The sequence below is a fragment of the Cucumis melo genome, chromosome 3 (genome assembly GCF_025177605.1).
Source record: "Cucumis melo cultivar AY chromosome 3, USDA_Cmelo_AY_1.0, whole genome shotgun sequence".
In the NCBI taxonomy this organism is placed as follows: domain Eukaryota; kingdom Viridiplantae; phylum Streptophyta; class Magnoliopsida; order Cucurbitales; family Cucurbitaceae; genus Cucumis; species Cucumis melo.
In genome coordinates, this window is record NC_066859.1 from 3,019,034 (window position 1) to 3,030,720 (window position 11,687).

General features: G+C 30.9%; 1 pseudogene; it reads left to right on the forward strand.

The window, feature by feature from the left end:
• The first annotated feature begins 1,160 nt into the window (after nucleotides 1-1,160).
• LOC103485551 (laccase-22-like) lies at nucleotides 1,161-5,193 on the forward strand (annotated as a pseudogene).
• Nucleotides 5,194-11,687: the final 6,494 nt, after the last annotated feature.

Below are 11,687 nucleotides of genomic sequence, written 5' to 3' on the forward strand. Positions count from 1 at the left end.
ATAAACATAAAAACACCAAATTGTTACCGTCGTCAAACTTGATACTTGCTTAACCTAGTAACAAGTCCATTACACCATGTATATATCAAGATCCTTTCTAGGAAAGCTTTTGTGAGGAAATAGACCTTTGGAAAAGGCAGAAAGAAGGGAAAGTGATGCAAAAAAATACACACTAGATGGCAAAGATATTTTTCTACTAAAACTTGTTTATCAAGTCATAACAGGCTTGACATACAGAAGAACATTATGTTTGACAGAAAACATAGCCAACCAAAACTGCAGTTAGTAGTTCACTAATGTGGCATTTAAAAGACAAACTTTTCCTAAATGTTTACTTTTCCATTGTGAATTTAAATATAACTTAAGGATCAATTCGAAATAAATTTCGAAATTAATGAACTGAAAGTAATTTTTTTAAAACTTAATAATCATAAATTATAAATTATAAATTATAAATAGGGGTTTTTTAAAAATAGAAAAAAAAAACCAACTTCAAAAGCAAAAATAACCTAAACCAAACTTCAAAAGCACAAAAAAAAAAAAAAAAAAAAAAAAAAAAGAAGAAGAAGTCTTTTTCTTCAATTATATTGATGTGCTAGTTAAATCACAAATTTAATCCCATGAAGTTGAAAAGAGGGGAGAGAGAGACTTGAGGCTTGTATTAAAATTAGGGATTGCTTCAAGCTGTAAAAACAAGACATATTAATTAAGAGATGACAAACAATCCTTGTTCTTTCTCAACTAAGTAACCTTCAACTCAACTCCTTGGTTCAATTTTCTCTTATTTAATGCGTGTAGATATATAGACTATATAACCTTGCATATAAATACCTCAAATACTCCTCAACAAAAGTGTGGATTAATTTCTTCAGTTAAATAAATGACTCATAAAACACACAATTATTAGAACTCCTTCATATACATCTATGATATTTAACTATAATTATCATCACACTTCTAGAATAATTGACCTCCAAAATTATGATTATTTAGCAATTAAAACAGTACACCAAAATTTTGATGATAATCCTTTCACAGAAGGTGGTAGAAAAACAGCTAGGAAGTAAGTTTCAAGTGAACATTAACATTAATAATATGGTCTTTAAACCATTATGTCATTGTGTAACATCCAAGAAAACCAAACAAAAGTAATTTTCAATATGGGTTTGATTCTATGTTTTCACCTACCATTCTAAAAAGACATGACATGACACTCAAATTTCTTGCTCTATAAAAAGTTCTTTCAACCCAATTTTTTTTTTGTTCAAGATTATCCATTTATCTAGAAATTAACAGAGTGAGGAAATATGAGATGCGTAATAGTTTTTTTTACTTTTTTGGTAGCATTGTCTTGTGGTGTTGTGGTTGAGTCTCTTGTCCGTCATTATAGCTTCATAGTTAAGTTATAGAACTTTCATTCCTTTTTTATTTTCTTTAAGGCTAAAACCAAAACAAATTTTGTAATTGGCAAAAGTTTGTTTGTGCAGGTTTTGTTGAAGAATGAAAAGAAGGTTTGTGGAAGGAAGAATATTATGACCGTCAATGGGAAGTTTCCAGGACCAACTCTTTACGCTAGAGAGGATGATACCGTCATTGTTAGAGTCACCAACAGAGCTAACCACAATCTCACCATCCATTGGTTTCTACTTTCATAACCTTTAAATATTTCATTGAGTTTGAAGTCTTATATCAGTGCTATTTATCACTATTATCTTTTGGCTATTTCTCTAGTTTATTACATTTTCCTCTATTATGTTATCCCCTCCCAAATAAGGTCTTTACACGTGTATGTATTATAGCACTTCTTGAGGAATAAGGTCTTGCCCATTTACAACGTCGATCATGATATCAGCACTTTAGAAACATTTTTTTTTTTTTGCTTTGTGGTGATCAAGGCTCATTATCATCTTCAAAGGATGTAAATCTAGTCCTTACTCCATCTATAACTCTATCGTTGCTAGCAATGTACATAAATCTTTGTGCCTTTTTTTTTTACTGCTTTTCTTTTCTTTGTTTTTCAATGTCACTTATGTTGCAATATAACCTTTTAATTTTATAGAAGGTAGTGTATGTCTCATATCTAATGACATATGGCAGGCATGGGGTACGACAACTCAGAAGCGGATGGGCAGATGGACCTGCATATATCACACAATGTCCAATTCAACCAGGTCAAAACTATGTCTACAATTTCACTCTCAATTCTCAAAGAGGAACCCTTCTTTGGCATGCTCATATCTCTTGGATTAGAGCCACAGTTCATGGCGCCATTGTCATCTTACCCAAGCTTGGTGTTCCTTATCCATTTCCCCGTCCACATAAACAAAAAATCATCATTTGAGGTGAATTGGGTTTTTGTTAATTACTAATGTTTTAACCATTGAGTTATGCTTTATATGTTGTCTTTTGTTGTATTTAGGCGAATGGTGGAAGTCTGATGTGGAAGCTATGGTCAACAAGAGCACACAATTGGGGCAGCCACCCAATGTATCAGACGCCCACACAATCAATGGCCACCCTGGCCATGTTCCCGGCTGTGCTGCTAAAGGTGATCAAATCAACACATAGAAACAAAAAATTCTAAGAACCCATTCGAATTACTTGGTCTTTTTGTTTTTGAAATTTTAGCTTGTAAATGCTATTTCAATATCTAAATTTCTTAATTTTGTACCGGTTTATTTGGTTTTTACTTTTTCAAAAATGTTAAGTCTATTGTCTATCGGTTTTTTATAATAGATTTTATCTATTTCGAATCCTTAGCCAATTCTGAACAAAAAAAATTAATTTTTATAGGGTTGTTTTCAAATATAGTAAAATGAATCAAAATAGTTAAAAAATATATAAAAAAAATTAATTTCTATTATTATAATAGACTGCTATTGGTGTTTATTATATCTATTAGTGACAATAATAGACATTGATAGACACCGATAAAAATCTATCAGTTTCTAACGACTGAGAAATTTTTAAAATTTTTTATATTTATAATTATTTTCAACTATTTTGCCATTGAAAAATATTTTTTTAAAAAAAATTACATTTTTAGTTTTTAAAATTTATTCATGGAAAATAGATAATGAAACAAAGGAGATAATACTTTATTTATCATAACTAAAAATAAAAATCAAATAATTAACTAACAAAGCATGAAATAAGTAGTTTATAAAAGTGTTTTTGCTTCTAAATGTGACTCTTTATCATTTCATCTATTTTAAATCTTTAGCCAATTCCAAACCCAAAACCCAATTTTTAGAAGGTTGTTTTCAAATATAAGAAAATGAATGAAAATATTTATAAAAAAATATCAAAATTTCAATTTTTATTAATAATAGATTTTAATAGATTTCTATTAATTTCTTATCGATGTCTATTAGTGACAATGATAGACACTAATAGAAGTCTATCGGTTTTTATCAAGATTTATCATCGATAGATTCTAATATAGAAAAATTTATAAATATTTTCAATCGTTTTGTTTATTAAAATAATTTTTCTTTTTAAAACTATTCTTTTAATTTTCATATTTTGACTCTAGGAAATAGATGATGAAACAAAGAAGTTGGTATTTTCTAAGCTTAATTTTCAAAACTAAAAATAGAAAATCCAATGTTATCAAGAAAAGCTTGAAATAATTTTTAAAATTTGAGTAACATCCTAATCTATTTATAAATTATGCAAATCATCTAAGAGAAAATAAATTTAACCTTAAGAACAAAAACAAAAACAAAAAGTATCTTTTTTTCAATTGTGAAGTTTTTGTCATGGAATTAAAAGATATTCACTATGTAACCTAATATGATGAATGTTGCAGGAGGCTTCACTTTAAACGTTGAAACTGGCAAAACTTATCTTCTTCGCATCATAAACGCAGCTCTAAACGAAGATTTCTTCTTCAAAATCGCATCTCATCGTTTCACCATTGTTGAAGTGGATGCTTCTTACACTAAACCTTTCAAAACAAACACCATATTCATAAGCCCAGGACAAACCACAAACGCTCTTATTACAGCTCACAAACCCATCGGAAAATACTTAATCACAGCTTCCCCTTTCATGGATGCCCCTGTTGCAATCGATAACTTAACGGCAACAGCTTTTCTTCGCTACAAACGAACTCCCAGAAATTCCTCAATTGTTTTCACAAAAATCCCTCCTCCAAATTCAACTTTCTTAACGAATCAGTTCATTAATTCTTTACGAAGTCTCAATTCAGAGGAATACCCAGCAAAAGTTCCATTATTCATCGACCATAATCTGTTTTTCACAGTTGGAGTTGGGGCTAATCCTTGTGAAACTTGTGTTAATGGAATGAGACTTGTGGCGGCGGTTAATAATGTAACGTTTATAATGCCCAAAATTTCACTTCTTCAATCTCATTACTACAATATTCCAGGGATTTTTACAGATGATTTTCCGGCGAATCCACCGTTTGTTTACAATTATACCGGTAAGCCACCTGCAAATAATCAGACTTCAAATGGAACAAAGGTTTATAGATTGCGATTTAACTCAACGGTTCAATTGGTGCTTCAAGACACTGCTGTGATTGCTCCAGAGAGTCATCCTATTCATTTACATGGATTCAATGTATTCATTGTCGGAACGGGATTGGGAAATTTCGATCCGATCGAGAATTCAAAAGGATTTAATCTTGTTGACCCAGTTGAGAGGAACACTTTTGGTGTGCCAAATGGAGGGTGGACTGCCATAAGATTCAGAGCAGATAACCCAGGTGAAAAGAAATCTAGTTCTTCTTTTTCTTCTTGTTCTTATGGTTTTTGGCTCTGAATTTCATTTTTTTTTGTGGGCAGGGGTTTGGTTTTTGCATTGCCATTTGGAAGTGCATACAACATGGGGATTAAGAATGGCGTTTTTAGTGGAAAATGGTGAAGGTCCTAATGAATCTTTGCCGCCGCCGCCGAGTGATCTCCCTCAATGTTAGGGTTTCTCTGTTTTTTTTTTTAAGAAGGATTGAAAAACAGAGCTCAGAATCTGGTGAAGGGGAGGGGATTGATTTTTCGTTGTGTTCTGTGAGAAAATCAAAACAATGAAATAGATTAGAAAGAAAAAGAGAGAGAAGGGTTGAGATTGAAGACCGTGTTGTGTTTTGTGGTGTATCATTTCGAATTATATTTCAGAGGGGTTTTTTTTAAAAGTTCAAATGGAACAGAGGATTTGAATCTATGTTCAAATGTATAGGCCGTAAAAAGTGAGTTTGTCGTTTCCTACACCACATTTTGTAAGTTTTTTTTTTTTAATATTGATGTGTTTTAAATTGACATTTTTCAAAAGAATATATTTCTTCGGTATAGGCCGTAACAAGTGAGTTTGTCATTTCTTATAGCACATTTGAGTTTGTCATCTCTTTTACAGCACATGTGAGTTTTCTAATAGAATTGCTTAACAGTAAACAAAAATTGGAAAGAAAATGAAACGCCTATCGATAAATGGAGGTGGGTGCAATATCACCTATATCTGGGATTTTGTATGCTTTGTCAAACAAACTTCCTTATGCAAAGAGTTTGATAATTATAATGGCTCATTTACCACTTGTCAGTTTCAACTTACGCTCTCATTAACTTTGAGATCTCTTAAATTTATAATGTAAACTAATTTTTTGCAAGCTTTGAGCGATATAATACCAAAAACTCATTTCTAGTTCTCTTTGTGTTGTGTTACATTCGTAACAATTCAACTATGGCTCACCATGGCTAGAACAAAACCACAATCATGGAATATATGAAGGTTAATGCTTAGACAATCTCCAAACTTAAAACTCACGTTACACACTTTTTTTTAATAAGAAAATTAATCCCAAACATGCACGACGAAGCCTAGAGAAGGAAAAAATCTATAGAAATAAACACCCACAATTTTTTAAATAAAGAAAGAATTTCCAAATATAATTTGCATTTTGAAAGACATCCTCTCGAACATTACAAAAGTCAAAATGAAAAACATCTCATGAAACAAAATGTAGAACAAAATCACGAAACATACGTGAAAATTTTTCATAAATATTACAAAACACGAAAATATTTATGGTCCGTATAACATAAAGCAAGAGCACATGAAATGGGTACAATATTTTCATAAATTTCAGATTTTTCCTTGAATATTACGAATATTACTTCTCTTCCTTCTTCTTTTTAGCGACTTATTCATTTTCTCTTCCAGATTTATTCACCTCCTCTTCTAGATTTTCTTTCTTCTACTTTTAAACGATTCATTCTTCTGTTTAAATCTTCTATTTCATCTTCTGTTTAGACGATCTTCCAGATTTCTTTATCTTCTATTTCATCTTCACCGTTTTCGGCAATATTCTTTGAAGCTATTTCTTCTTTCTCACATTCGAAAATATCAAGATCGTCTAAATATCATTTTGACATTATCTAAATGATTGTTTAACATTGCCAACACGATTTTTTTACCTTTATCGACACAATTATTTAAATGTGAAGCCTTTTAACCGTCGTTTAAAATGATCTAAATGATTCTGTTGACATTATCTAAACAATCGATTACCATAGTTAACACAATCGTTTAGCATGGTCAACAGGATTTTTAGATTTGAAGTTTTTGACAATCATTTACATTGGACTATACGATCGCTTACTATAATCAACGATTTTTTTTCTTGATCAACATGAACGTTTGCAATTGTCAATACGATTGTTTTGCATGGTCAACATGGTCGTTTAAATTTAAAGCTTTTTTTTTTCCATTGTTAAGAAAGAACTACATGATCGTGTATTATGAGCTAAACGATAGTAGATTATTCGTTTAGACTCTAGTACATGATTGTTTAAATGAAAATTACTCGCACGCGCATGTGGCTGATTAATCCCGTGTTGATTGAGGTATTTTTGTTATTTTTCATTGTTGGTCTATAGGTTTTTTCCGTTTTTAGAATTATTCTATATATTATCAATATTTTATGCATCAATTATATTTTTGAAAAAAAAAATCCTTAAAAAATATAGCCCACCTTGAAATTCAAGGGTAATATTAACTAAAATAATAATAAAATATCTTGAACTATTATAAAGTCATTTTTAGAACATCATGTAGAGCACCGGGATTTAAACATTGAAATTCAAGGACAATTAATATCAACTACCATAAGTTTAGGCAATACAAGGTTGATATATGAGTTTAATCTATTAGGATTTAGGGTTTAGGAGGAACTTAGGACTCGATTGATAACGTTCCTGTTTCTTGTTATCTATTTTTTGTTCCTTTTTTTCGTTTCTTGTTTCTTTTTTTCTTGAGAACAAGAGAACAGAAAAGGGGACTATGTTTGATAACTATTCCCGTTTTTTGTTTCTTGAAAAATTGAAAAAGAAACAGAAATTTGTTTGATAATCATTTTTTGTTTCTCGTTTCTTGTGTTATTTTTATAACATTTTTGCTTATTTTTTTAGTTTAAATATAATTTAATTATGTAAAAAATAAAAATGTATATAGAATTTATTAATATATATATATATATATATATATATATATATAAGACATTTATATTAACAAAGCCCAGAGGCCCACCATGTAAAATACCAAAAATGCACCGCCAACCACGACGTCAATATAATGCGCACGTAATATATTTGCGATTTATACGCGATCGTTTAGATATTGTTCAATATATACGCGATCGTATAGATATGGTTCAATATCTACGCGATCGTTTAGATATGGTTCATTATATACGCGATCATTTAGATATGGCTACAAGGACGATCGTTTAGAGATATGGTTATAATTTATACGCGATCGTTTAGATATGGCTACAACGCGATCGTTTAGATATGACTACAATTTATAAGCTATCGTTTAAATATGACTACAATTTATGCGCGATCATTTAGATATGGTTACAACTTATCTTTTCAATTCCATCGTTTAATTTTGCTACACGATCATTTAGATTTGGGAACCCAAATCTAAATGATTTTTTTTTAAAATTTGGTACACGATTTTATTAATTCTTTTGTTACATGATTGTTTAAATTTATTTACACGATCGTTTATTTTTTTTACATGATCGTTTACATTTGGCTACTCCAATCCAAATGATTCTTTTTCAAGATTTTTTATACACGATCATTTACTTTTTTAAACAATCGTTTACATTTGGCTACTCCAATATAAATGATTTTTTTAATGATTCTTTATACACAAAATTTTATTTTTTTTACACGATCGTTTACATTTGGCTAATCCAATCTAAATGATTTTTTTTCAAGATTCTTTATATACGATATTTTAGATTTTGCTATTTTGTTGTACACAGTCGTTTAGATTTGGTAACCCAAATGTAAACGCATGAAAAAAAAGAAAGAAGAAAGACAATGGAAAGAAATCGCAGCGAAAAAAAGAAGAGGAAAAGTAGAAAGACGATGGAAAGAAATAGAAGCGAAAAAAGAACGAAAAGGAAAAGAAGAAAAACGATGGAAAAATTAAACATCATAAAGAAAGAATTGAAAAATAAGAAAGATGATGGAAAGAAATCGCAGAAAAAAAAAAAAAGAAAAGGAGAAAGACGAAATCGCAGTGGAAGACGGGGAAGACGAAATAATGGGAGGAAGACGAATCACGAGGAAGAAAAGAAAAACGGAAGGACAAACTTGGAATATTTAAAAAATGGCTAACCTTCTGGGCTTTGTTACATGTGTCGTAAATAGTTTACAGTTTTGCTACATTTATCTAAGTTTTCCAATCAAGTAATACATAAATCTAAATATTAAAAAAATTTAACATTCAAACTTAATTTAGACATAGAATACAAAATTATAAATGTCATTTTAGGCATGCCTCTCTACCAAGGAGCCAAATAAGAATTACAAGGAAGGAAAGAGCTGAAATTAAATAAAATGAGGATAAAACTAGGAAAAACTACTTTTCAAAGTTTCTCAATTTTTGCCCAATTTCGAGAAACGTTACTTAAAATCTAGAAACAAAAAAACGAAAATGATTATCAAACACATTTGTTTTTTAAAAAATTGAGAAATAGAAACATAAAACAAGAAACAAAAACGTTATCAAATAGGCCCTTAGCTTCTATATTTTTTGATTTCAATAATATATATTTTATTATAAATATTATTAAATAGATACCTATTATGCTTAATGTGTATTGTTATGAGTCACTCCCTCCATATCTCATTTACATTGATACCAACCTTAGTGACTATTTATTCCACCTCATGCTTGCCAAATTTCTTATGAATAATGACATTTTGTGGAATTTGTAAGAGACACAATATTAATTGAAGTTCTAAGAACCTTGAAGATAGTGGAATATTTTGACTGTTTTAAATAAAGATATTTTCTAATATAGTAAAATACACTAAAATATTTATAAAATATAGCAAAATTTTGCATTCTATCAATGATAAACATTATTTCTATTACTATATATCAATGTCACTTATAGAAGCATATCATTGTCTATCAATGTCTATCATTGATAGAATATGAAATTCTACTATATTTTGTAAATATTTTAGAGGTTTTTCTATTTATTTATTTTATTTATATTATTATCATTATCATTATCATTATTATATTATATTATATTTTCTCCATACCCATGCTTCAGTTGTGCGTCATTATGCTCCCCAATTTCACATGTTATCAACATAATTTCCAACCGTCTCTTTCATCGAAGATAGATCCTAAAAGTAGGTCGGTTTTTCTCCCATTTTATTGTAATTAATAAAATAAATGTTATTTTGCATATTTTATGTATATTAAATTTCTAATATAATTATAATATTTTATGATAGTGTTATCATGGAAAATCTTGAAAAATAATTTATGATCCTTCACATTGACAGTAACAATTATTTGTCATGGGTTCTTGATGCTAAGATGTGTCACGGCACCATGAATCTCAAAGATACAATTAAACAAGAAAATGCAATAAGTAGTCAAGAAAAAGTGAAAGTCATGATTTTCCTTCGTTATCACTTTCACGAGGATTTGAAGTGAGAATATTTAACAATAAAAGATCCTCATATGTTGTGAATAAACTGGAAGATAGGTATGGTCATTTAAAATTATTCATATTCCCCAAGCTCATTCTCGTTGGATGCACTTGTGGCTACAAGGATTTTTAAATCTGTAACCGATTACAATTCTGAATTATTTAGAATTAGTTCAGAATTGGTAATTCAGAATTGGTGTTATGTAGAGAAAAAAGTATTGATGCAGACATATTGGAGAAGACATTTTCTACTTTTTAAATCTCGAATATTCTTCTACAACAGCAATATCGAGAGAGGTTTTAAAAATGATTCTAAAGTCATCTATGTCTTTTTGTTGTCAAACACAATAACGAGTTGTTGATGAAAAATCATGAATCCCAACCAACTAGAACAACGCCATTCCATGAATCCCGACTTATTTACAAAGGCATTACCCACGCCAACATTTGAAAAGCTAAAGCACAACATTGAAATGCGACAACTTGGAGAACTCAAGTGATGTATTCATGAGGGGAGTAGAAATATTGCATACTTCTTTTGTGAGACCATAATCAGGTCCTAAGCTACGCGATAAGATTATATGTGGTAAAAGTTGTCAAGATTAGTGTTCTCGCAATTTGACGTGTTAATGCATTTCAAGTAAGCGTTGAGGAAGTTTTTATGTGTTCTGGTTAGTTAACGGTCAGAGGATTCCTTAATATGGAAATGTAACGTCATCCTTACATCTGAAGGGTGGTGCTTAGTAACACTACAAAAAATCGAAGGTTTGCTAATGCAGAAAAAGGCATCCGGACAAGCTCCATCGTAAGAAAGGTCTTTTCGCGACGCCTTGAAGGAAGTGTCAACAGTATGGATCTTTGGCGACGTTGCACAAACAACGTCACAGAGAGTTTAGCTTCCATGACACAATGCATGTACGCATCGTCGTTGTTCCAATTACTACCGACGTTGCATGTAAGGCGTCGAAAAAGGGGAACATTTAAAAATTTTTTGGCAACAATATCATGACGCTGTACAAGTCGGCGTCGTGAGAGTCGCCCCTCTATCGACATGTGTGGTTGACATCACAAGATGTGTGACGTTTAAATTGCTTTTGACAAGGTTATCATGACACCGGATTGCATGACATCGTTAAAGCTCGAGCGTCTGTCGATGTGGGCAATTGACGTCGCGAGATGTCTAACGTTTTGATTGATTTTGATAGGGTTCTCACGATGTCGGATTGCATGGCATCATGAGAGGTCAAACGTTTGCCGACGTGTGTAGTTGACGTCGCGAGATATGTGACGTTTTGACTAATTTTGACAGGGTTATCTCGATGCCATAAGTGACTGCATCGCAAGTTTTGGATCATATGCTGACGTCATAAGTGAAACATTAGGAGTTCCTCTATAAATACCCAAATTTGCGTTTTATAATTTATAGAATTGAAAGAGAAAAGAAATTTTTTTACCAGAGATCCTTTTCGACCGAGAGAGAAAGAAAGGGTGGGAGGCCGAGAGATCCGTCATCGTCGCGAGCTTTCTTTGAAGGAAAGGGAGTCGCCACCGAGAGTCACCGTCACCCACTCTATTTTTTGTATGTATGCTCTTGTATTGTCTCTAAACGCCTTGTTCTATTTAATGCATATTTTGATGGTTGTTTAGTTGAATGTATATTGTATGTATTTTTGATATCAAAATTGTTGTGTATTTTAGAATT